Below are 27837 nucleotides of genomic sequence, written 5' to 3'. Positions count from 1 at the left end.
GACACATCAAGTTAGACACGCCAGGGAAAGTGTGACACACAAAGTCAGAGACACTAGGGGAAGCACGACACAAGAAGTCAGCAGCAACACAGGGAGAGGTACACACAAACACAGAGATGCAAGTAGGAATGTGACAGACAAAGTTAGAGATCCCAGGTGCATTGTGGCATGTGAAATCAGAGGTGCAATGGTGGGTGTTACACATTAAGTCAAAGACACCAGGGGGAGAGTGACACATGAAATCAGAGACGCAATTGGGAGTGTGGTACACGAGGTCAGAGATGCCACCGAGAGTGTTGCACATGAAATCAGAAACACCATGGAGAGTATGACACACAAAGTAAGAGACAACGGGTCGAGTGTGGCCCTCAAATTCAGAGAAGCCATGGGGAATGTTACACACAAATTCAATGATGCCAGGTGGAGAAATAGACACAAAGTCAGAGATGCCAGTGGGACTGTTACACAATGAAGTTTTAGACCACATGGGCACCATGATGCACCAAGTCAGAGATAGAAGGGGGAGTGTGTTACACATGAATTCAGAGATGCCACGTGAAGTGTTAAACTCAAAATCAAAGACACCAGTGTGAGTGTTACACAGGAAGTCAGATACGCCTCATGAAGTGTCACACAAGTCAGGGACACGAGGGGGAGCATGATACACTAAGTCAGAGACGTAACTTGTAGTGTTAGACACTTAGAGACAGCAGGGGAAGTTTTATACATGAAGTCATGAGATTCCAGAGATTCCAGGGGGAGTGTTACCCATGAAGTCAGAGACAGCACATGGAGTGTTACAAATGAAGTCTGAGATGCAAGGTGGAATGTGACACACAAACTCTGAGATGCCAAGGGTAGTGTTACACAAGAATTCTGAGACGCAAGTGAGAGTGTGATACATGAATTTAGAGACATCAGTAGGAGTACTATGCATGAAGTAATGGAAAGCAGGATCAGGATGTGTGTTACACAGGAGGTCAGAAATGCCACATGGAGTGTTACACACGACATCAGAGACACCAGGGGGAGTGTTGTAATCTAAGTCAGAGATGTCACTTGGAGTGTTACACACAAAGTCAGAGACACCAGGGGGAGAGTTAAACAGGATGTCAGAGACACCACATGGACTGTTACAAATGAAGTCAAGAGACACCAGTGTGTGTTTGACAGACAAAGTCAAAGATGTCACTGGGATTATGACACACAAAGGCCGATAAGACATGGGGTGTGTGATCCATGCATTCAGACACACCACAGGAGAATGTTATGTGAAATGTCAAAGACACCAGGGATTGTAATGCTCTAAGACAGTGATGCAGTAGGGAGTGTTACAAATTCACTGATGCCAGGGGAGTTGTTACACATGAATTCACACACCATTGGGAGTATTACTCACAAATTCAGAGATGCCACGGGGGTGTGTTACACAAAATGTGAGACACCACATACAGTATTACCCGCAAAGTCATAGATAATATGGGGAGTGTCACACCCAAAATCAGAGACGCCAGAGGAGTTGTGACACATCAAGTCAGAGAAGCCAGAAAGATTGTGACACATGAAGTCAGTGAAGCCAGGTGAAGTATTACATATGAAGTCATAGATGTCAGGGGAGTGTTACATGAGAACTCAGAGACACCATGTAGATTGTTACAAATGAAGTCTGTGTGATGCCAGGGAGAGTGTGACAAATGATGTCACAAACACTATGGGGAGTGTTACACATGAAATCAGAGAAGTCAGGGGTACTATGACACAGGAATTCAGAGATGCCAGGGGAGTGTAACATACAAAGTCAGTGATGCCTGGGGGAGTTTTATGCACAAAGTCTGAGATGCCACAGTTGTGTGTTACACACAAAGTTGGAGATGCCAGGAGGAGTGTTACGCATGAATTCAGAAAGACCATGGGTAGAGTAAAGCAGGATATCAGAGATGCCACAGGGAGTGTAACACACAAAGTCACAGATGCCAGAGGCATTGTGACACACGATGTCAGAGATGCCAAATTGACTGTTACAGATGAATTCAGAGGTGCCAGGAGGAGTGTTACACACTAACCCAGAAACACCACAGGAATTGTTATACATGAAGTCTGATGTGCCAGGGTGAGTGTGACACACAAAGTCAGAAATGCCAGGGGCAGAGTTACACAGGAAGTCAGAGACACCAGGGTGTGAGTGACGGAAGAAGTCATAGACACTTTGGGAAGTGTGAAACATGAAACCAGAGACAACAGGTGCAGTATCACACACGCAATCAGAAAGGAATATTGGGGTGTTACACATGAAATCATAGACACGAGGAGGAGTGTAACAAACGAAAACAGACATGTGGTGTGTTACAAAGTAAGAAAACCCATGTGGAGGGTTACACACAAAGTCAGACACACCATGTGGAGTGTGGCAAAGTCAGAGATGCCACTGGTAGTGTAACACATGAAGAAATAGACGGTAGAGGGACAGTGACACATGCACTCAGAGAAAGAAGTGGGAGTGTGAAACGATTTCAGAAACAACAGGGTAGCAGGATCATAAGAAAGCAACTTTCTTATGATCCTGGAGAAACTCACTCATTCATTCACTTGTTCTTTCAGTAACCATGTCTTGAGAACCAGCTATGCCCTGGTCACTAACCAGACCTTGAGGATACATAAGTGACTATCTCACAGGCCAGTCTCCAGATCTCTGGTAGAAGAGAGAGTCATTCTAATAAATGATTACAACATTCCACAATAAGTGCTGAGGTGGATAAAGGGGCCACAAAGAATCGCCCCTCAGCCAGCTTGTCTGTAAGAGAAGGCTTCCCACAAGAAGTGAAATATGAGTCAAATCTTGAAGGATGAGTAGGACCCCAACCATCCAAGGCCTGAGTGGCAAGAAGGGCTTTTACAGCAGAGGGAGCAGCATGCACAAGGCACAAAACAGCTTCGTGTTTTCTGGTTTTAGGTGGTTGGAGAAAAAGATGTATATGTGGGATTGAAAGAAGATAGACAAGAACGAGAACGAGAACAGTCTTACATGCCAATCACGGGACGTGGACTTCCTCCTGACACAGTGGGACGAAAACAGTATAGAGTGTGTTAGTTAGTACTCACTCACTTACTTAGTTCAGCCTAATTCAGGTTCATACAAATTCCCCCTTTCCCTGTCTTTAGTGGTCAAAGAGAGTGTTGATCTATCTGAAGAAATATAAAATTATTAAAATCACTTTTTCAGATCCAAGGACCTCTTTGAACTGTCTAAAGTCATCCTGCATGCAAATGTGCATTTGCCTGGGTAGATTATCTAAAGCCTTCGTTGGATTTCTCAAGTGATCTAAAGCTCTAAAAAGTATAAGAATCACTACTCTGTTTATTTTATGAAAACTTTCAGCCCTTCCCAAAGTTGATTTTATCCAAGTAGAATTCTTTTATATTAATCTCTTGAAATTTACTGGTTGCTTGTTATCCATGTGGGTACCATATCATGTACCATTCTATTATTTCAAACAAAACAATTCTTCACATTTCCCAGCAGCAGGTTAATCCATGTTTGTTAACCAACTAAAACTGGACTTCTAATCTCAATTACTATTCTTTAGACCTATGGGATTTTCATACTTTCTATGTGAGAAGTTTGAGACAGAGGTACTATATTGGAGAAATACAGGTATTTGAATGTTGGGGGAAGCACAGATGATTTTCAAAAGTTAGAGTCATAATTCTATGGTGAGTTAGTTAAGATTATTTGGATTGAAATTAAGAGAAGAAACTCTACTAAATTTATTGGAAGGAGCGAGAAGCGTATTATGCTACCTAAGGTTAGAAAGGTAACAAGTAACAGTGAAGTAAAATCCGGGAACTTGAGCTTCATCATGACTTCCTGTATCTTTTCCCTTCTCTCTGCTGTTAGCTTCATACTCTCTCTCTCTGTCCGTCTCTATCTTTCTGGACAGATCAGCCTTTTCTCATTTCCAGTACACAGTGTGTAAAACCTGTGAGAGTTCCCACCTCTCACACAGAATGATCTCTGTTTGTATATCCCTCTGTCTTCATCTCTCACAAATCGTTCCAAAATCACTGAACAATGAGTGCATTGGTCCCTTTGCATTAGATACCCAGTCCTGCACTGTACACTTAGATATGGCTGTTCTCTCCCTAACCATATGGCTCGGCAGGAGGGAAAATTCCTGGAAAAGTGAAGTTGTGAAGATCAAACAATGGATGCCACTCTGTACATGGTAGGTGACAGAATGCCTGTCATGGCTGCCGGGACTAGGTTGTCCATTATTCTAAAAACATCTCTATTTTGCAGTAGACATGAGATTAGGATACCAAACTGAGCTAGACATAACCTCTACATCTCCTTATAGTTCTGTGTCTACCATTCACTGCCTGATCTCAGTAAGTCACTTCCACTCTCTGGGCCTCGTCTCCCTTAGTTAAATCAACAGGACAGACAGAACTAGAAGTTCTTTATGGTCCATTACAAGGAGCCCATGAGCCTAAGACAATGTCACGATTCTTCCAGTCATTCTTTGTGAAGAACCTCAGGCTCATTGTCCAGAGGTTTTTCCGTGGAGAAGTTATAAGCAATTCCTGAAGACCCTCCTCCATGAATCCCACTAGTATAGAACATCAAGAAAAGTCTCAACCAGTTAAAAAAAAACCTTTTCTTTGTGCAAATCAGAAATGCAAACTGATTAAAGTCATGATTTCACCCTTCTCTTAAAAAAATAGAAAGCGTTCAACACAGTAATTTACATCCTGGAAGGCTTCACAGATGTAGTCCTATAGCACTCAGGACTTGAAACCCATCCTCCAAGCTTTACAAAGCCAGACATTACAGTAAATCTCGCTAGCTGTATGGCCTCATCTTTGGCCAAGAGACTGGAGAAGATCTAGGTGGTGAATGTGTTGCCAGTGAGATAGTTGTGTTGTTTTGGTAGAAAACTCTAGAAGAGGATCTGCAGCCAGAAAACCCTACTGCTGAGACTTCAGCCCCCAAAGATCCCCGAAGCTCTTTGAAAATCAGGCCAGTCTCACAGCCTTTCCTGAACCCAGTGATGAAGAACGAGTCTGAAGAATCGGAGACATGGATCAAAAGGTTCAGGAAGCTAGAAGATGCCCTATACTTCTGTGATCTGAATAATGCAGGTGAAGTGCGAAGCTTAAAGCTAATATACTTCTGTTTGTGTTTTAGTCTGAAAGTGGAGATCTCATTTTCTTTCACTTGTTAACAAATACAATTTGCATATAACCCACGTGCCTGGCACTGTGCTGGGCGCAGTCAGGGAATACAAAGATGGATCAGATGTGTAACCTCCACCAGGTTGCTTAAAGTTTCTCTGTGTCTCTGGAGGAATCTACTTCCCCACCCGGGTCTAACCCACAGTCCAATCTTGCAATTCCCTTGATTGACATTTTCAGCATGCTTGCTAACAGACTGAACTCCAAACTTCTTAGCAAAGCAAAACCTGATCCTTGTCTACCTGACCAGTGTCTTCTCCTTCAGTTGCTATTCTCTCAGCATACCCTATCCTGTCAGAGTCAGCAACGTGCCTTCCTCAAATGTGATTTCTCCTGTGGCCATGCCCTCCATCTGAGCTGTCTGCCTCTCCTTTACCTACCTCACCCCCTCCCAACTCCCCGTCTTGTCCAACTGGCTAATTAATGCCTAAACATATTTTACGTTGGAACTCCACTCCACTCCTCTGAGACTCCACAGACAGATCTAGGCCAACCTTTATCTGACCACTTAGAGTTCATTAACATCCAGTATCATATTTAATATATTGTATTTTGTCAATCGAGGGCTTGTTACTATCTCACCAGTAGACTATATTCCCTTTTTATCCCCAGCATCTTGTGCAATTCTGTTCAACACTTTTTTTGAGGCAATAAGTAAATAAATAAATGTACATAAATAACTAAATCCAAGATGGGAGGTGATAAATGCCATTAGGGTGTGCTACGTGGGCATTCAGAGAAAGGAGGATCCTTCCCATAAGGTGATCAGGAAGTCTCTGGTAATATGGGACTGATCATTAGAGATCAAGCGCAGTTTGTATACAAAGGGATGAAATAGAGCGCCCTCTCTGGCAAAGGTGCAGGTTAGCCAAGCAAAGTGTTATGTATGAAGCTCAAGGCAAGGAGTTTGCTTTGTATAAAATGTAAGGACTATTAAGAAGAATATCAAACGATAGAAGATGGGACCAGATCCAGGAGGATCTTAGATGCCAGACCTGGAGATGAAGATTTCATTCAAAGATAGTGAGTAGTAGTGAGGGTTTCTAAGCAGGGGAGCGGTATGATCAAGTTGTACTCCAGAAAGTTGGTGTTTCTGTGCAGAATGAAGGAGAAATTGAAAGCAGGAAAAGGAGGAAGGAGGCTATCGGAGTGTCCAACTGAGAGAGAATGTAATCCAGAACCAGGTCAGAGGCCTGCAGAAGGGAGGAGCACATACAAAAGCACATGGGCTGAAATTGTTGTACTTAATCACACGCTGTGTTTTGTGAAGACTTAGTGTCCCCTATGTGGCTCTGGAAACACGAAACTTGTAGAAACAGAGATAAGAGTGGTGGTTTTCAGGGGACTGGGAGAGATGTTTAAAGGGTACAAACTTTCAGTTTTCAGATGAATAAGTTCTGAGGATCTAGTGTACAGCATGGTGAGGCTAGTTAATGTAGGGGAGGAAGACACTTCCTCTTCCCAAATGTGGGTTCGTCTGGCCGGAGAACGAATTAAGTTCACCTGAGACAGAATAGCAAGAGAAAATTAAACAAAGATTTATGAGGAGCCATGGCCCGGGGCCTGTCTTCCCGAAGGAAGAAAGGGCACCGAAGAAGTGGGGTGCACAGAGTGGTTATATATCCCCAAACAGGGTGTTTCACGTATGATTGAAATGTCCCTTTTACAACAGTCACGAGCCTGCTCTGTCAGCACAGCGCTTGATGGAGGCAGATATTTCTGCTGTCTCAGTGAATGCCGTGGGGTGGCAGGTGTGTTGTCTCGGGCTGGGGGATCACAGATGAGCGCAGCAATCAGTTCCTTGCCTACAGAGAGGGAGGCACCTTTACAGATAGAGATTTACCTTACAGATGTAAATGTGTCCTAACAAAGGGCAAATTCCATTCCTCAGAGCCTCCTTCCCTGTCCCATTTTATCAAAAGCAATCAGCCTCAAATAATCCTGATGCCAAAGAGACATATCTGGGGGTGGCCAATTTCAGGTCCCTACAGTCTCGCCTTTGAAACTAAAAGTTTCACAATCCAGAAGCTGAGTGGTAGATTGTTTCATCTCACTGAACACATTTCTTAGTCCTGGTAATAGATCAGTCTAGTTAAATTCATTTTAGAAGGTGGCGACGCAGGTGGGCTCCCAAAGTTAGGCCTTTATTTTGGAAGCAAGCAATCAGGTGTTTAAGAAGTATTTCTATGGAAATAAAAAGAAAAACAAGGTTAATGGTTGGAGCAAATTATAAACTAGTTCCTGAGTCCAGGAGGCAGCCAGTCAAGAAGACTTCTGGATGTCAGAGTGAAGCATCTTTAGCAGCTTGAAATGTCTCTGATGATGTCGTCAGGCATTCAGATATCTTTCTGAGTGGCTTACAGCTTACACAGCAGCAGACAGGAATCTCTCAAGTTTTTATCAAGTCGTTCAGCTTTAGTTTGCAAGGCTTCAGGAAAAAGAGCAGGTTCAAATCTCAATGATTCCAAATGAAAATGAGGAAAAGATTGAAAACATTAGTTTGGAGATTTGTAAGCAGATATTGCAGCAGAAGAATTCAGGATCCAGTCCAGTTCACAGGTGGAAAAAAACCCTCAAAGACAGTTAACAAAACTAGGATCTAACATCCACAAATGTGTCTTATAGCTTTTCACTGAAACATAGTTCTTCTCTCTAAAATCACCCTCATTTTTACCAAAGATAGCCAAATTAAGACTAATTCGTTTGCAAAATAAGTTTAGTTTCAAGAAACTTGGCCCAATTATTTACATAAGTGCAGCACGAATAGCAGTTGATCACATAGGCTCTTAAATCTGCTTTGCTGAAGTTTTTTCTGAGGAATCTCAGATTGAACTTTAAAGACCTCTCGAGGCCAGGAAAGCCACGCCAAGGACTTGCTGTCAGATTTTGCCTGCAGTACCTACAGATTTGGGTGGACTCCTCTCTTCTTGAGGTCCCCCAAAATATTCCAAGTTTCCTTACATCTGCCAGATAAGCAAGCTTCCTTACTTACCGGGTAAGAGTGCCAGAATCTCTGTAAACAAGATACCAGGCCCATATTTCCAAGTGGCTTTATTTCCAGAAAGTCAACCCTCTTCCTCAAAGGCAGTATTGTCATATCCGAGTCTGTATGTTTCTCTCAAATATGACATTCCAGTCAAAGCCTTGGTAATACAACCAATGTCCTGTTATAAGGAGAACAGATTCCTATTGAACTTATGCAAATACCTGTATTGCCATGAAATAACCATACTCACAAAGGGTTTCCCAATTCTGGAGGGATCAGGTAGGGAGAAAAAGATAAATGTTTCAGTTTTGCTCTTAAAGGCATACTATCACTAAATTGCTGTAAGTCATAGTTAGCAAAATAGAAAAGATTTCCTTAAATCTGAGTAAACAAAACAAAACAAAACATCAAAAGAATACACAATATTTCAAATAAAAGTCATAAAAAGTTATAGTCATCCTCATCAGTTCACACAGTCCTGTATAATTGATTACTGAGCTTAAGCTCCTGTTAGGAAGATCTATGAGGTTATCCGTTTCTCCAGTAGATTTCTGTAATTTCTTACCCAGTCCAGTTATGTGATCTGAAAGTTTATCAGAAAACTGTAATCCAGAGTAAGTGTCAGAGTCTTTTCCATGAATGTCTCTGAAGATGAGAAGTATTTGCAAAAGCAAAAAGCATCAGAGTCAAACAACCGACTGTAGACAACAAAAGACTTAAAAATGACAATTGACAGAGAAACTTATTATCTCTGATATACAACACCTTAAAATAATAGAATTATGGCTGATAGCCAGGACAGATCAGAATTTTAGGAATGTCAGCTAATTTTCAAAACACTTATATCAGTAATATTTACCCACAAATACCACTTAGGAAAGATTATCATCGCTTATCTGATAATGCTTCCAATGTAAATTAACCTACCAAGGAATCCTAATTAGTTTAGAATCTTCCACCTTACAGGAAGGAAGAGCAAATGTCTCTCTGAAGTCCCAGGGGCCGTCTGAAAATCCCCAGAGAAATCCTCCCCCTTCTACCAGGTTAAAAGACAGCCTTCATTCGGGACTTGAATATTCTTTAGGGAGAAGCTTGTCAAAAATATCAAAAGATTTGAAAACACTTGTTCAAACAACGGTCACTGTCAGACAATGCTCAGGTATCCATTTAAAGAAACAACAGAAACAATCAAAAGTCTTAAGCATGACCTCAGTCATTATACTAACAAAACGGATTTGTCTTTTAGGTAGACTTACTCAAAGGAACACCTTTTATAACCTCTTTATCAAGAGCAGACCAAAAGTTCAAGACAATTATCCTTTGAGAGACAACCAAATTTTAACTTCTGTACCACTTTACTTTTTCATATTAAAACCCATTTACTTAATTAGATTCATTTCAATCTTAGCCAACTTCACCAGGCATAAAACTCCTTTCAGAATTTCTCCTTCACAGACTTTGTGCAACTTTCTTTTTGCCTTCAGAATTTGTCCCAAAGTCTTTCGTTTTTTTTTTTCCACCTAGTACTTTAGGACCAGTTTATCTTTTCTTAACCCATCAAACAAAAATATTCCATTCTTCATACACTCTTTACTAAAAATTTACACCTTACTTTCCTTAAGTACAGAACTGTTTTTCTTATTAATTTCTAGCAGCTTTAATCACATATATTAGAACTCTTTCACCTTTAACAAACCGTAGGAAACACGAAAATGGTAAGCAATTATGAATTGTCTTTTATATCAGCATTCTAAGCACTTTTCATAATTTCTTGAAACACCCCACACTTTACAGTAAAAGACCCAAAGACTTTTAGCCTCTCTGCAATAAGAAGGCAAAAGTAGATAAACTTAGATAGGTTTAGCAATAATGTTTCAGTGTTCTATCCAATCCGAAAATGACCCAGATACTCAGATTTTTTATCATTTAACTTAACTTGGCAAAACTCAAGATTGTTACCAAAAAGAATTTCAAAGCTGTTTTTTTTCCCAAGTATACAGACCATAAAACAGTTATTGTATCCACTTTTATCTATTTAAATCATTTGTTTCCAACAATTATGTTCAGATTACCTATGGAAACCTCATGAGACATCAGACAAAACTGATCATTTATAGCTGTTATTTTCCTGACGAATTTCTAACAGACAACATGCACTTATTTGACTAGTAAACACAGGCTTGCATGCCTGCATCATATGCAAATACCTACAACTCTTGAGGGCATGCCTTTTCAATCAAACCAACAACTTAAACTTTCATTAAGCAAGGATTAATCTATGTCATGTTAACTTGAAAGACATTTGGGTTAAAACTTCTTAGAGAAACTTTTTTGTAAGCCCTTACTTTAAGTCAATGGAATAGAGCTCTTTAGAAATTGTACCATCTGGAGGTAAAGTATCACACATTTGTAACATATATAGATACAGACAGACAGACATATAGAACAAAGATTTTCCTTAGATTTGATTTTGGTGTTGTCATAGCAGACCATGGTGAAAAAACTTGTTTTCCCAGTTTTTTTTTTCCTTTCTCTCTTTCTTTCTTTCTTTTCGCCTTAGCAATCTGGCTTGGGATACCCCCTTTGTTAAGCAATTGCAATCACAGCACGAAGCCAACGGGAGTCTGGAGGAAAGGCTGCAAATTCGGGAACTGATTCAGGCCGTTTCAGAAGCTTGATTTCCCACGTCTCTTTTGATTTTCTTTTGTTATTGTGGGGACCTGGAATTGGCCACCCCAAGATATGTCTCTTTGGCATCAGGATTATTTGAGGCTGATTGCTTTTGATAAAGTGGGACAGGGAAGGAGGCTCTGAGGAGTGGAACTTGCCCTTTGTTAGGACACATTTACATCTGTAAGGTAAATCTCTATCTGTAAAGGTGCCTCCCTTTCTGTACCAGGAAGAAGAAAGGAGATGATCTTCTCTCTAAAAACTCTTAATCAATACCACAGACAAAGACTTAAAATCTTCATTTTATTGTGCTAGTCTGGTAACCTCCTGTAACTAACTTCCCTCCCCCTCCCAACGCTGGCATTTCTTAATGATTAAGCATCTTTCCTTAGGCTAGGAACTGATTGCTGAGCTCACCTGTGACCGCCCAGCTCCAGACAACCGACTTGCCTCCAGCTACGCCCTCTGAGACAGCAGACCACTACCTGCTGTGTCCATCAAGCACTGTGCGGACAGGACAATCTTGTGACTATTGTGGGAGGGACATTTCAATCACATGTGAAACACCCCGTTTGGGGGTATATAACCACTCTGGCACCCCACTACTTGGGTGCCCTTTCTTCCTTCGGGAATAAAGGCCCCAGGCCATGGTTCCTCATAAAGCTTTGTTTAATTTTCTCTTGCTATTCTGTCTCATGTGAATTTAATTCGTTCTCCAGCCAGACGAACCCCCATTTGTGGAGAGGTGATGTCCTCCTCCCCTACAGTTTTGGCATAGTCAGCAGGCTGAAATTTCCCTGGCTGGACACTGCTTGCTCCTGGACTGCTGCAGCTGAGAGATCCCGGACCCCTGATGAGAGCCGGCAAGAGGTAAGAGTTCTTACCACATCAGTCTCCCAGATCTCTGCCTGCAGAGTCCAAAGGAAGCAAGAGTGGTGAGGTTTTTGCTCTTCTAAATTTAGATTAACAGGAGAAAATGTTGGTGGGGCTAGCTTCTCGGATTCAGCGACTCTAGGATTTGAGCACTCACTGGTTGTAGATCCTTTTCCTCCCAGAGATAGACTTTTCCTTGTCTCTGTCTTTTTGTTTGTCATACAACACAGGCATCTCTATAAGACTGTTGTCTGGGTTTTTTGTCTTGTTCTATGTCTTGAGAGCTTGGCTTTGTGACCTTTCTGGTCTCTGCCATTGGAGGATGCATGTACCGGCACGCATCTTGGCAGCCAGTCACATAGACTGGGGCTCTGGGAAAGTTTATCTTGAGAGCTTGGCTCTCTTTGTCTGGCTGTGTAAGCTCTCAGGGAAGTTTGTCATAAGAGGTCCCAACTGCTTTCATAAGGGGCCTTTGTCGTCTCAACATTTGTTGTTTGCCTTTACTTTCTTAGGCTATTTTTGGGAGTGAACTTTCTGGATCTCTTTTGGGGGTGCCTCTTTGTCCTTGGTTAAGCTTTGGTTGAGTCGCTGTTAAGATCCTACTCGTCAAATCAGCCAGACGATGGATCATTTAAATTCGGAAAACTTCTAAATTGGGGAAAAAAATTGTGAGAGCTCTCATCATAATTCTTAATTGGTATCTGTAAAAAAAAAGCCAAATTGAAAAGGAAACACAAGAAAATGGCAACTAGGTTTAAACCCTGACTCAGGTTATAATTGAACTGGTGAAATATAAAGGTCTATGTGTTAAGATTATAAAGGTTGGAATGCTTGAGCTGATTATCTTTTTATGGAGAGGTTATACCAACTTTGCTTGAGTATGTTTTAAAACGTCTTTCTGGGAATGCTTCCTTATGCAATATTATAAGACTAAGACCTGTTAAGTCCTGGCCATGGGTCCTGCTGTCATGCTGCAGCTCTTCACTGCCCATAGGCCCTGTCCCCACGCTATTTGAATAGAGGAGTGCTACTTCCAGGCCTTGAGCCTAGGAAGTCTTTCTTTTGACTCTTTGGCTGCTGAGCCAGCTTGCTTCACCAGCTTGGGAGCTGAAGTTCTAGTTTTCCTTGTGCCTTTCTCTTTTTCAAGGATGGATCTAAATTCACTGCTCCATCGGGAACTTTCTGGGATAGCTGTATGAATCCATGTTTGCTTGCCCATGGCTACTCTATGGGGCAAATTGTGGCATTCAGCCTGAAGAGAATCAGTACCTTAAGCCTGAGGGTGATGGACAATGAATTAATCCATTCCTTCCTGACTCTATCTGTAATAGACAAATTTTACATGGGCACGGGTCGGCCACTTAAGTCATTAGGACGGCCGCCAATCTCCAAGACTCCCGTGGAAGGTTTCTTTTCCTAAGGCTGGATTGGGATCCCTTCCTCTGGCACCTGATCTCTCTCTGAACTGCAAGTCCCAATCGGGACTCCGGTTCAAGGCAAGTACCAAACTCTAACCTTTGGTTGAGTATGGGAACCCCTTCTTGGGAGAACGGCTCCAGGACGCAATTGGGTAGAATGTCCCCCAGACCGGAGGAAAAATTCTTCACTGTTTTTCTCTGTTCTTTGATCCTGGGGACAACTCACCTGGCACTTAATGACTGCCAGGCATAATAGGGAAGGTGTACAAGGGATGCAATGCAGAGGGATGCGCCCCATCGTCCCTTGCTATAGGAACCCCACAGGCAGAACAAGTAGGATGCTGCCCTAGGTTCGGGAGATTTTCAAGGTAATGGACCCATTTCTTTCCTCTCTCTTAAAGTGACAGTGACCATTTTTGGGCTCCTTTTGAGCTTTGCAATTGAGAAACAAAGAAATCTTTAAAGTGTGAAAGGCTCCACCTCTGGGAGCCCCCACTCTGGTTTCTGGGCCTGATCACCCCGGCAACCACGTGGGGTGCCCTCTCTTGGCGATTGACTTGTTAAGCATTTTAGGTGCCTACTGAATTGGTTATGACAATAGGAGACCTGTGGTTTATTCTGTCAACTGTCCTGATGGTGCTGTGTGCCCCAGCATGGGAACTGCTGTGTGACCTCTATCTCGATAACCCTTGGGGAAGAGGCCATGAGGGTGAGGCCTGATCTCTTTTCCATTGTTCTCCAGGCCTTTGCCTCCTGCTTCCCTGCCTGGCTCACCTGTGCTGCCTCAGGGACTAAGTGCCCTGGGCTAAGTGGGATTTGACTAGATCTTATAACTATGTTGATGCCTGCAGTCAGGCGCCTTTGCACCCTTTCTCTGGCCTTGTCAATTGGACACCAGCTTTACCACCATGAGGAATGCCTCAAACATCCTAAGAGACTTACCCCCTGGGTGCATTTTAAAGTTGGAAACGCTTTCAGTTGGATGGCTTATGCCCCAGAAACTCCAGCTTGGAGAAAACTTGAGGAGTTTCTCTGTCCCTTTGTGACTGCCTGTAGTTGGACAGGCAGGTCAATCTAGAATGTCATTAAGTTAAGCCCAGTAACTTCCAACTGTCCTTGGAAAATCCTTGCAAGACTGGACATACAGCTCTAGAGGCAGTTCAGATTCCACCCAGTTCCTTTATCTCAAAAGGATTATCATCTCCCCTCTCCAGGAACTACTATCTAGACCATCACTAATCCTAAGAATGAAGGAAAAAATAAAAAGAGGGGAAAGGTCATAAGTGTGCCCTTGCTGAGGAAAACAATCTAGCGTCTTGAGTGTCTTCTCCAGAAATATTAGTAAAAAGGCTCAGAACAAAATTCGGATTCATAACTAGGGAGTTTTGTATTGTACCAGATTCATGGAGTGATTTTTAAAACAATGGCTGTGGAAGCACTGTGTCTGTGTGTGTCTATGTGTGTGTGATATTTTTACCCCGGGTGATATGGCCTAAACTAAGAGCTCTGTTTAATTGGATTAAAGTCAGCGCTTACATAAATTCTAAATACAATGGAAATTAACCCAATGTCTTTTAAATTAAGATGATATGGATTAATCTTTGGTTAATGAAAGTTTAAGTTTGTTGGTTTGATTGAAAAGGCGTGTCCTAAAGAGCTGTCAGTATTTGGATGTGATGCAAACATGCAGCCTGGGTTCACTAGTCAAAAAATTCATGTTTTCTGTTAGAAATTTGTCAGCATAATAACTTTAAATGATAGCCGTTTGTCTAATGTCTCAAAGTTTTTGTGGGTAATCTAAACATAATTGTTGGGAACAAATGGTTTAGATATAAATGAAATAAGAGTTTATAGATAACATTTTTAGCAATAATTGTAGTTTATGGTATGTGTATTTAAAATAACTTCCAAAATCTTTGGTAACGAAATTTTGACGTTTTGCTAGGTTAATTTAAATGATAAAATTCGTTGAGTAACTAGATCATTTCCAAATAAGATATTAGACATTAATTATTAAATGTAAGTTTATCTACTTTTGGCTTCTTATTGCAAAGAGGCTAAAAACATTTGGGTCTATTAGAAAGTATGCCTTGTGTTTTATTGTGAAGTGGCATGTTTCTAGAAATTATGAAGTGTTTAGAATGCTGGTATAAAAGACAATTCTTAATTGCTTAGTTTTTAGCTTTTTACTATGGTCTGTAAGGGTTAAAAGTCTAATTAACACATGTAATTAAAGCTACTGGAAATTAATAAGGAAAATGCTCTGTATTCAAGGAAAGTAAAATGTGTGTTTTTAGTAAAGACGGTATAAAGAATGGAAATATTTTGTTGGATTAAGAAAGATAAATTTGTCCTAAAGTACTAGAAAGTAAGAAAGAAAGCATGGGACAAATTCTGAATATAAAACAAAGTTATAGAAATTCTGAAAAGGGTTTTGTACCTGGTCAAGTTGGTTAAGATTGAAATGAATCTAATTAGGTAAATGGGTTTTAATATGAAAAAGTAAACTTGTACAAGAATTAGAATTTGACTTTCTCTCTAAAAAGGATAATTTTCTTAAACTCTTAGTCTGCTCTTGATAAAGGAATTATAAAAGGTTTTTCCTTCTGAGTAAGTTTCCAGAAGAAGATCTATGTTTGGTTAAGATAATCTCCTATGCAAAAAGACAGAGGTCTCTCTATTAAGGTTTATTTATTTATTTATTTTTTTTGCTGTTGATACCTGAGCATTGTTTCACAAATGTTTTAAAACCTTTGATATGTTTGACAAGCTTCTTCCTCAAAAATATTCAAGTCCTGAATAAAGGCTTTCTTTTGACCTGGATGAAGGAAGAGGATTTCTCTGGGGATTTTCAGAGGGCTACGGGGACTTCACAGAGAAATTTGCTCTCTCTTCCTGTAAGGTGGAAGATTCTAAACTAATTAGGCTTATTGGTCTGTTAAATTACATTGGAAGCATTGTCATATAAGTGATGACAATCTTTCTTAGCTAGTATTATGTGGGTAAATGTTATTGACATAAGTGTTTTGAAAATTACATAACATTCCTAAATTCTGATCTGTCCTGGCTATCAGCCATAATTCTAAATATTATTTTAAGGTGTATATCACAGAAATAACCAAGTTTCTCTGTCAATTGTCATTTTTAAGTCTTTTGTTATTTACAGTCAGTTGTTTTACTCTGATGCCTTTTGCTTTTACAAATATGTCTCATCTTCAGAGGGATTCATAAAAAGGACTCTGATACATACTCTGGAATACAGGTTTCTGACAAACTTTCAGATCATAGAACTGAACTGGGTAAGAAAGTACAGAAATCTAGTGGAGAAACTGAAGACCCCATAAAACTGCTAACAGAAGATTAAGATCAAGAAATGATGTATAGGACTGAATGAACTGAGGATGATTATAATTTTTTTACGACTTTTGTTTGGAATATTGCTTTTGATGTGTTGCTTTGTTTTCTCAGATTCAAGGAGATCTTTCTCTCTTTTTCTCTTATGCTAACTATGACTTACCAATTTGGTGAAATTATACCTTTGTGAGCAAAACTGAAACATTTATCTTTTTCTCCCTACCTGATCCCTCCAGAATTGGGAAACCCTTTGTGAGTATGGTTATTTCATGGCAATACAGGTATTTGCATAAGTTCAATAGGAATCTGTTCTCCTTATAACAGGACATTGGTTGTATTACCAAGGCTTTGACTGGAATGTCATATTTGAGAGAAACATACAGACTCGGATATGACAATACTGCCTTTGAGGAAGAGGGTTGACTTTCTGGAAATAAAGCCACTTGGAAATATGGGCCTGGTATCTTGTTTACAGAGATTCTGGCACTCTTACCCGGTAAGTAAGGAAGCTTGCTTATCTGGCAGATGTAAGGAAACTTGGAATATTTTGGGGGACCTCAAGAAGAGAGGAGTCCACCCAAATCTGTAGGTACTGCAGGCAAAATCTGACAGCAAGTCCTTGGCGTGGCTTTCCTGGCCTCGAGAGGTCTTTAAAGTTCAATCTGAGATTCCTCAGAAAAAACTTCAGCAAAGCAGATTTAAGAGCCTATGTGATCAACTGCTATTCGTGCTGCACTTATGTAAATAATTGGGCCAAGTTTCTTGAAACTAAACTTATTTTGCAAACGAATTAGTCTTAATTTGGCTATCTTTGGTAAAAATGAGGGTGATTTTAGAGAGAAGAACTATGTTTCAGTGAAAAGCTATAAGACACATTTGTGGATGTTAGATCCTAGTTTTGTTAACTGTCTTTGAGGGTTTTTTTCCACCTGTGAACTGGACTGGATCCTGAATTCTTCTGCTGCAATATCTGCTTACAAATCTCCAAACTAATGTTTTCAATCTTTTCCTCATTTTCATTTGGAATCATTGAGATTTGAACCTGCTCTTTTTCCTGAAGCCTTGCAAACTAAAGCTGAACGACTTGATAAAAACTTGAGAGATTCCTGTCTGCTGCTGTGTAAGCTGTAAGCCACTCAGAAAGATATCTGAATGCCTGACGACATCATCAGAGACATTTCAAGCTGCTAAAGATGCTTCACTCTGACATCCAGAAGTCTTCTTGACTGGCTGCCTCCTGGACTCAGGAACTAGTTTATAATTTGCTCCAACCATTAACCTTGTTTTTCTTTTTATTTCCATAGAAATACTTCTTAAACACCTGATTGCTTGCTTCCAAAATAAAGGCCTAACTTTGGGAGCCCACCTGCGTCGCCACCTTCTAAAATGAATTTAACTAGACTGATCTATTACCAGGACTAAGAAATGTGTTCAGTGAGATGAAACAATCTACCACTCAGCTTCTGGATTGTGAAACTTTTAGTTTCAAAGGCGAGACTGTAGGGACCTGAAATTGGCCACCCCCAGATATGTCTCTTTGGCATCAGGATTATTTGAGGCTGATTGCTTTTGATAAAATGGGACAGGGAAGGAGGCTCTGAGGAATGGAATTTGCCCTTTGTTAGGACACATTTACATCTGTAAGGTAAATCTCTATCTGTAAAGGTGCCTCCCTCTCTGTAGGCAAGGAACTGATTGCTGCGCTCATCTGTGATCCCCCAGCCCGAGACAACACACCTGCCACCCCACGGCATTCACTGAGACAGCAGAAATATCTGCCTCCATCAAGCGCTGTGCTGACAGAGCAGGCTCGTGACTGTTGTAAAAGGGACATTTCAATCATACGTGAAACACCCTGTTTGGGGATATATAACCACTCTGTGCACCCCACTTCTTCGGTGCCCTTTCTTCCTTCGGGAAGACAGGCCCCGGGCCATGGCTCCTCATAAATCTTTGTTTAATTTTCTCTTGCTATTCTGTCTCAGGTGAACTTAATTCGTTCTCCGGCCAGACGAACCCACATTTGGGAAGAGGAAGTGTCTTCCTCCCCTACATTAACTAGCCTCACCATGCTGTACACTAGATCCTCAGAACTTATTCATCTGAAAACTGAAAGTTTGTACCCTTTAAACATCTCTCCCAGTCCCCTGAAAACCACCACTCTTATCTCTGTTTCTACAAGTTTCGTGTTTCCAGAGCCACATAGGGGACACTAAGTCTTCACAAAACACAGCGTGTGATTAAGTACAACAATTTCAGCCCATGTGCTTTTGTATGTGCTCCTCCCTTCTGCAGGCCTCTGACCTGGTTCTGGATTACATTCTCTCTCAGTTGGACACTCCGATAGCCTCCTTCCTCCTTTTCCTGCTTTCAATTTCTCCTTCATTCTGCACAGAAACACCAACTTTCTGGAGTACAACTTGATCATACCGCTCCCCTGCTTAGAAACCCTCACTACTACTCACTATCTTTGAATGAAATCTTCATCTCCAGGTCTGGCATCTAAGATCCTCCTGGATCTGGTCCCATCTTCTATCGTTTGATATTCTTCTTAATAGTCCTTACATTTTATACAAAGCAAACTCCTTGCCTTGAGCTTCATACATAACACTTTGCTTGGCTAACCTGCACCTTTGCCAGAGAGGGCGCTCTATTTCATCCCTTTGTATACAAACTGCGCTTGATCTCTAATGATCAGTCCCATATTACCAGAGACTTCCTGATCACCTTATGGGAAGGATCCTCCTTTCTCTGAATGCCCACGTAGCACACCCTAATGGCATTTATCACCTCCCATCTTGGATTTAGTTATTTATGTACATTTATTTATTTACTTATTGCCTCAAAAAAAGTGTTGAACAGAATTGCACAAGATGCTGGGGATAAAAAGGGAATATAGTCTACTGGTGAGATAGTAACAAGCCCTCGATTGACAAAATACAATATATTAAATATGATACTGGATGTTAATGAACTCTAAGTGGTCAGATAAAGGTTGGCCTAGATCTGTCTGTGGAGTCTCAGAGGAGTGGAGTGGAGTTCCAACGTAAAATATGTTTAGGCATTAATTAGCCAGTTGGACAAGACGGGGAGTTGGGAGGGGGTGAGGTAGGTAAAGGAGAGGCAGACAGCTCAGATGGAGGGCATGGCCACAGGAGAAATCACATTTGAGGAAGGCACGTTGCTGACTCTGACAGGATAGGGTATGCTGAGAGAATAGCAACTGAAGGAGAAGACACTGGTCAGGTAGACAAGGATCAGGTTTTGCTTTGCTAAGAAGTTTGGAGTTCAGTCTGTTAGCAAGCATGCTGAAAATGTCAATCAAGGGAATTGCAAGATTGGACTGTGGGTTAGACCCGGGTGGGGAAGTAGATTCCTCCAGAGACACAGAGAAACTTTAAGCAACCTGGTGGAGGTTACACATCTGATCCATCTTTGTATTCCCTGACTGCGCCCAGCACAGTGCCAGGCACGTGGGTTATATGCAAATTGTATTTGTTAACAAGTGAAAGAAAATGAGATCTCCACTTTCAGACTAAAACACAAACAGAAGTATATTAGCTTTAAGCTTCGCACTTCACCTGCATTATTCAGATCACAGAAGTATAGGGCATCTTCTAGCTTCCTGAACCTTTTGATCCATGTCTCCGATTCTTCAGACTCGTTCTTCATCACTGGGTTCAGGAAAGGCTGTGAGACTGGCCTGATTTTCAAAGAGCTTCGGGGATCTTTGGGGGCTGAAGTCTCAGCAGTAGGGTTTTCTGGCTGCAGATCCTCTTCTAGAGTTTTCTACCAAAACAACACAACTATCTCACTGGCAACACATTCACCACCTAGATCTTCTCCAGTCTCTTGGCCAAAGATGAGGCCATACAGCTAGCGAGATTTACTGTAATGTCTGGCTTTGTAAAGCTTGGAGGATGGGTTTCAAGTCCTGAGTGCTATAGGACTACATCTGTGAAGCCTTCCAGGATGTAAATTACTGTGTTGAACGCTTTCTATTTTTTTAAGAGAAGGGTGAAATCATGACTTTAATCAGTTTGCATTTCTGATTTGCACAAAGAAAAGGTTTTTTTTTAACTGGTTGAGACTTTTCTTGATGTTCTATACTAGTGGGATTCATGGAGGAGGGTCTTCAGGAATTGCTTATAACTTCTCCACGGAAAAACCTCTGGACAATGAGCCTGAGGTTCTTCACAAAGAATGACTGGAAGAATCGTGACATTGTCTTAGGCTCATGGGCTCCTTGTAATGGACCATAAAGAACTTCTAGTTCTGTCTGTCCTGTTGATTTAACTAAGGGAGACGAGGCCCAGAGAGTGGAAGTGACTTACTGAGATCAGGCAGTGAATGGTAGACACAGAACTATAAGGAGATGTAGAGGTTATGTCTAGCTCAGTTTGGTATCCTAATCTCATGTCTACTGCAAAATAGAGATGTTTTTAGAATAATGGACAACCTAGTCCCGGCAGCCATGACAGGCATTCTGTCACCTACCATGTACAGAGTGGCATCCATTGTTTGATCTTCACAACTTCACTTTTCCAGGAATTTTCCCTCCTGCCGAGCCATATGGTTAGGGAGAGAACAGCCATATCTAAGTGTACAGTGCAGGACTGGGTATCTAATGCAAAGGGACCAATGCACTCATTGTTCAGTGATTTTGGAACGATTTGTGAGAGATGAAGACAGAGGGATATACAAACAGAGATCATTCTGTGTGAGAGGTGGGAACTCTCACAGGTTTTACACACTGTGTACTGGAAATGAGAAAAGGCTGATCTGTCCAGAAAGATAGAGACGGACAGAGAGAGAGAGTATGAAGCTAACAGCAGAGAGAAGGGAAAAGATACAGGAAGTCATGATGAAGCTCAAGTTCCCGGATTTTACTTCACTGTTACTTGTTACCTTTCTAACCTTAGGTAGCATAATACGCTTCTCGCTCCTTCCAATAAATTTAGTAGAGTTTCTTCTCTTAATTTCAATCCAAATAATCTTAACTAACTCACCATAGAATTATGACTCTAACTTTTGAAAATCATCTGTGCTTCCCCCAACATTCAAATACCTGTATTTCTCCAATATAGTACCTCTGTCTCAAACTTCTCACATAGAAAGTATGAAAATCCCATAGGTCTAAAGAATAGTAATTGAGATTAGAAGTCCAGTTTTAGTTGGTTAACAAACATGGATTAACCTGCTGCTGGGAAATGTGAAGAATTGTTTTGTTTGAAATAATAGAATGGTACATGATATGGTACCCACATGGATAACAAGCAACCAGTAAATTTCAAGAGATTAATATAAAAGAATTCTACTTGGATAAAATCAACTTTGGGAAGGGCTGAAAGTTTTCATAAAATAAACAGAGTAGTGATTCTTATACTTTTTAGAGCTTTAGATCACTTGAGAAATCCAACGAAGGCTTTAGATAATCTACCCAGGCAAATGCACATTTGCATGCAGGATGACTTTAGACAGTTCAAAGAGGTCCTTGGATCTGAAAAAGTGATTTTAATAATTTTATATTTCTTCAGATAGATCAATACTCTCTTTGACCACTAAAGACAGGGAAAGGGGGAATTTGTATGAACCTGAATTAGGCTGAACTAAGTAAGTGAGTGAGTACTAACTAACACACTCTATACTGTTTTCGTCCCACTGTGTCAGGAGGAAGTCCACGTCCCGTGATTGGCATGTAAGACTGTTCTCGTTCTCGTTCTTGTCTATCTTCTTTCAATCCCACATATACATCTTTTTCTCCAACCACCTAAAACCAGAAAACACGAAGCTGTTTTGTGCCTTGTGCATGCTGCTCCCTCTGCTGTAAAAGCCCTTCTTGCCACTCAGGCCTTGGATGGTTGGGGTCCTACTCATCCTTCAAGATTTGACTCATATTTCACTTCTTGTGGGAAGCCTTCTCTTACAGACAAGCTGGCTGAGGGGCGATTCTTTGTGGCCCCTTTATCCACCTCAGCACTTATTGTGGAATGTTGTAATCATTTATTAGAATGACTCTCTCTTCTACCAGAGATCTGGAGACTGGCCTGTGAGATAGTCACTTATGTATCCTCAAGGTCTGGTTAGTGACCAGGGCATAGCTGGTTCTCAAGACATGGTTACTGAAAGAACAAGTGAATGAATGAGTGAGTTTCTCCAGGATCATAAGAAAGTTGCTTTACCACACCTCTGCTTCAATTCCCCCTTCTAAAAAGTGGGACAATGAATGCTACTTATGCAGGAATGTGACACAAATCAATTACTGCAGAGATGCCATAAAATCCTCAAAACAGAGTCAAAATAAAAGAGCAAGGTGTATTTTTTTTATAATCTGATTCACAATAGATGGTACTCAAGGAGAAAAGCATTTGCTGTTGTTTCTGGCATGGCAAGAGGCTTGCCAAAATTGACATGATTTTCTAAGACATTTTGAAGTGTGAAGTGCATGAAGAGGCCTCCTGCCATTTTGAGATGAATTATGGTCTAATCTGGGCATTTAAATAAAAATGACAGAAAAACTCAGGATGCTTTTCAATTCTGTGTGCATCTTTTCCTGGCTAAGTGCTGGGAATATTAAAATGTAATTTAACTGCTTACCAGATTTTGTTTGCAAAATCAAAGAGCCCACTACATTTTAAAATGTGGTGTCTGGGGAAAGGTCGCCCTCAGTCTCTGGAAGCTGAATTTAAGATGTTGAAATAGGGGGCTGGCCCTGTGGTCAAGTGGTTAAGTTCGTGCGCTCCGCTGCAGGTGGCCCAGTGTTTCGTTGGTTTGAATCCTGGGTGCAGACATGGCACTGCTCAACAAACCTTGCTGAGGCAGCATCCCACATGCCACATCTAGAAGCACTCATGAGTAAAATATACAACTATGTACCGGGGGGCTTTGGGGAGAAAAAGGAAAAAAATAAAATCTTTAAAAAAAAATGTTCAAATAGGTCTCAGAACCACCCTTTATTTTGATGGCAGTGGGAGGATTGGTCACAGGCTTCAGAACCGTTGCACATGCTACAGGTCCAATTTCTTGCGGCAGGTGCCAAGCCCATGACCAGGTTGTGGAGAGAGGTTTCTGCAGCGATATCAGCTAAGGCAGGAACCACCCCACACTTGAAGAGGTTTCTACCTCCCTTCTCTGCCAGAGGAGACTCTCAAAGTCAAAGAGAGTCTGACATCACGGTGGTGGGTGGAAACCAAAAACCAAGAAGGGGGGGTTAGCCCCGTGGCCGAATTGTTAAGTTCACATGCTCTGCTTCAGCAGCCCAGGGCTTCACCAGTTCAGATCCTGGGAATGGATGTCATCAAGCCATGCTGAAGCAGCATCCACATAGCAGAAGCAGAAGGACCTACAACTAGAATATAAAACCATGTGCTAGGGGAATTTTGGGAGAAGAAGAACAAAAAATTGGCAACAGATATTAGCTCAGGGCCAATCATTAAAAAAATAAATGAACAACACCAGAAAAAAAAAAAAACCAGAAAGGAGGACCCTACCCAGCATCAGAGAATAGAAGGTGAAAGATAAGTGAAGCTCTTCCTCAAGCTCCACATACCCAGGTGCATACCATTTGTTTAGTTGTGCCTTGAGGCATCTCAGGAGTGTCAGGCTGAAGTGGAGTGGCAGAGGTTCCCTTTCCTCTGTTTCCTGAGAAAGAAAGAAAAAATGGAAGGGTTAAGTTTGGTCTCTTCATTGTAACACTTACAGCCAGGCAAATAAAATGTTGAGGCCCTTCTATGTGTTTGGCACTGTGTTAGGCGATGGGGATATGGAGGTAGATCAGAAAGATCTGGTTCCTGCCCTGATGGAGCTGACAAAGGGGAGGTAGGCGCTAAACAATTACTCAAAATTATTATGTAATTACAAACTGCCATAAACACAACAAAAGAAGATGTGAAAATATTTTGTTTTACTGTAGGGGTGGGAGTGGTGGAGAACCAGAGGAGGCTTCTTGGAGGAAGTGACGCTTAAACTGTGGATCCAAAGGGTGAATAGGAATTTCCAGGCAAAGGTGATGGTGGGTGTTCACAAGGAGCAGAGAGTTCCAGATAAGCAGAGACAAGAGCCTGTAGAACTGCCCTGAATCAGGAGGACTTGCACAGTTTGAGGAGTGGGCAGCAGCTTCCTCCCATGGCCCTACCTCTTAACAGAAAACCAGGCATTTCTGCCCCCTCTCTCCACACAGGTGTATGCCTCAAAGATCAGGCAAAACCTCTCTCTTCCACTTTCCCTCTCCTATCAATAGTCAGAGGGTCTGAATGGGATGAGGTTTGAACAGCATCTCTAACCCAGTACCCCCACAATTGGCTTCGGTTGTATTCCTAGCATTTATCACTACTTACATTATTTTAAGTGAAGGAAAAGCCTTCTGTTTACTGCAGGTGAAAAAGGTCCAACTTGCTCCGAGTCATAGAGTTTGAGAGTTAAGGGGATTCTAGAAACAGTATAGAGTATACAGGCAGGAAGATGAACTTTGGTGTCAGCCCTGAATGCTAATCTTGAGTCTTCCCTCTCCCAGCTGCAAGCTTTCAGATCCTAATTTTGCCAGTTGTGAAAGGGGAGAAAACCAGTGATTTACCGTAATGTTGTAGAGATAAAAAATTACCTACCTAAAATACTTAACACAGGGAAGATGCTCAGAAAAAGGATTCATTGTTTGTCGTTGTGTCGTTATTATCATAACACCTTAGGCAAGTCTAGTTTGCTTAATTGAACACTAATTACGATGGGCCAGGAATTGTCCTGGGCACTGTTCACATGCATCATCCCTGTTAGTATAAGATCTAGATCCTAGACCCTGTCCCAGGCCAGTTCCTCTGCACTTTTAAAAGTTTCTTTAGGAGAAAATACACACTAGTCTCCCTGGTCTCCTTTAAGCTTCCCTTTCTCCCCCCTAACATCTACAAGCGTGGAAACGGGTCATGGTTTGCACATGTAAAAATCATTTGAGAAATCTGAGGCAGAGCTGGTGTTTTTTCTTTCTAACACAGTGGGAAGGATCATCTGTGTAGTCTGCCAGTTGAAGGTTTGTACTGGAGAAAATAAGCCAAGCTGGCTTCTAGAGATTTCCAGGTGTTGGAAGGGCCAGGTTTTACAATGCTTCCATGAGTCTGATGGTTACACATCCAGCCCTGCCATCAGCCCACCAATGACTAGAAACTAGTGGTCTTGAGCACTGGCTGCATATTAGACCCCGCTGGGGAGCTTTAAAAATTGCCAATGATTGGGCATCACACCAGGCCAATTAAATAAGAGACTCAGGGTGAGAACCAAGCTCAGCACTTGTGAAGAATTCCCTCGGTAATCCTAAAGTGACACCAGGGTCGATAACAACTGATTTAAATAAAGGATTCTGGCCTCATTGGGTCCACTGAATGAAGCTTTGTGAGAATATATATATATGTGTGTGTGTGTGTGTGTGTGAGAATAATATATATCAAAGATCTGTACATGCCAGACATTTCCCACACATTTTCTTACTTGAAGAATAATGCTCTGTGGTAGAAAGCATCTCCATTTGACAGATAAGGTAACAGAGGCAGTAAAGGCTTCAGTTCCCTGCTTAAGATTACAGAAGTGGGGTTAGGTCTTGGATTCTAACTCATTCATTCATTCAACAAACATTTGTTTAATGCTTACTACATGCTGGGCACTGTTTTAGGCACCATGATACAACAATGAGCACGAGGGAATATTCTCAGGGAGAGTGTGTTCCAGTGGTGAGGGCAAAGAGAGACATAAAATAATGTCAAATAGTGATAAATGCTATAAACACAACCAAAGCCAATTATGGGGGTAGATTGAAATGCAGTTGCTATTTTTGATAGGGAATTCACCAAAGGCCTCTCTGAGGCAACATTTAAATAGAGCCGTGAATAGAAAAACAAGGGAGAAAGCCAAGCAAATGTCTGAGGAAAGAGCATACCAGGATAAAGCTCTGGGGAGAGCAAAGGCCTCAAGGGCGGGGTGTTTGGTGCATTCAAGCAACAGCTGAGAAGAGAGCCGAGCTAACCCAGGAGGGAAAGGGAAGAGAAGTGGGTCAAGTGTCATGCCATGTGATTTGAGTTGATTTTTTGTTTGTTTGTTTGTTTGTTTTGGCTTCCAGCATTTGTTCCTCCTCTGGTGATTACCCACTTCTACTGTTAGAAACTATATTTTTCTTTGTGGAGACCACTCTTCCCCCATGCCAGTGCTGTGGTTTGGTAGTATTAACCCCCAATTCCAACTCTAAACCTGGTCTCTGCTTAGTTGAAGACTAACGTGGTATCTCAATCACGATCTTGGTTCAAAGATGGGCATAAGACTCAATCTGAGCCTCAGAGGTGAGAGGAGACATCTGCTATAATTTCTTAGCTAGTAAGGTTCTCTCCTTCCTAGAAGGACCTACCAAAAGAGGGAGCTGTACAGATATGATGACATAGCTGCCATGGCTATTTTGCTATTGCAGAGGAGTGCCCACCTGGAGAAGTTGGAGGACTACCACGTAGAGCCTAGAGATTATGCCAACACCAAGTAAAGCAGAACAGAGAGCCAGAATGAAAGCAGATCCTTGATTTTGACACCTGAATGGTTAGATAAACCCACACCTGTAAGGCTTGCTGCTGCCAGACTTTGCACTTACATAAAACAAAATATCTTCATTGTCTATACCCACTGAGTTGGGTTTTCTGTCCCTTTGTATAAGTAGTTGTAAGTAAGACTTACTATAGGTATTTTTTTCCTTGATAAAAGGGAAGGCAAACTCTTAGCCATTTTTCTGCCAAATCTTGAGTTACAGGTCTTCAAGCAATGTTTGAGGGGATCAATGAGCCTCTGAGGCTACCTTCATTCCCTCCTAATTATCCCCCATCAGCAGCCACGCTATAGCCCTGCTCCATGATTGCTGCTTCTTCCTCTCCCTCACTCACAGGCCCCACAATGAAGAGATGCAAAGTTGGGCCCACACTTCCTTATTGTGAAATACCCCTTTAGACCTTAGACCATACCATGTTTGGTGGGATCTAAATGTTTTGTATTTGTCTTCATGAGAATTCATAGCATTTCTTGGATCTGTGGCTTGAAGTCTTCTATGACTTTTGGAAATTTCTCAGCCATAATTGTTTCAGATATTGCTTTAGCTCCATTCTCTTCCTCCTGTCCTTCTGAAACGTTGATTACATGTGTACTGGGTATTGTCAGCATTTCCTATATGTCTCATATACACTTCTTTTTGTATATTTCATTCTCTTTTTTCATTCATGCTTATTATTTTAAGTCTCCAAGTTTGTGGTAATTTGCTACAGCAGCCTTAGGAAATGAATACCCTCATTC

At 41.4% G+C, this 27837-nt stretch overlaps 1 long non-coding RNA gene across 3 annotated transcripts in view; it reads right to left on the bottom strand.

The window, feature by feature from the left end:
• Positions 1-10192: 10192 nt before the first annotated feature.
• Positions 10193-27837, bottom strand: part of LOC139046312 (uncharacterized) — a 30824-nt gene continuing 13179 nt past the window's right edge. For all 3 annotated transcript variants that reach the window (XR_011506159.1, XR_011506157.1, XR_011506158.1), the window contains 2 exons: positions 24095-24174; positions 10193-22303 (listed from right to left, as the gene is read on the bottom strand). This is a non-coding gene — a long non-coding RNA (uncharacterized lncRNA). The remainder of the gene's footprint in view (positions 22304-24094; positions 24175-27837) is intronic.

The sequence above is a fragment of the Equus asinus genome, chromosome 10, assembly GCF_041296235.1.
Source record: "Equus asinus isolate D_3611 breed Donkey chromosome 10, EquAss-T2T_v2, whole genome shotgun sequence".
Classification (NCBI taxonomy): domain Eukaryota; kingdom Metazoa; phylum Chordata; class Mammalia; order Perissodactyla; family Equidae; genus Equus; species Equus asinus.
The sequence above is the reverse complement of the archived record's forward strand: the minus strand, read 5'-3'. Positions and strand labels throughout refer to the sequence as shown.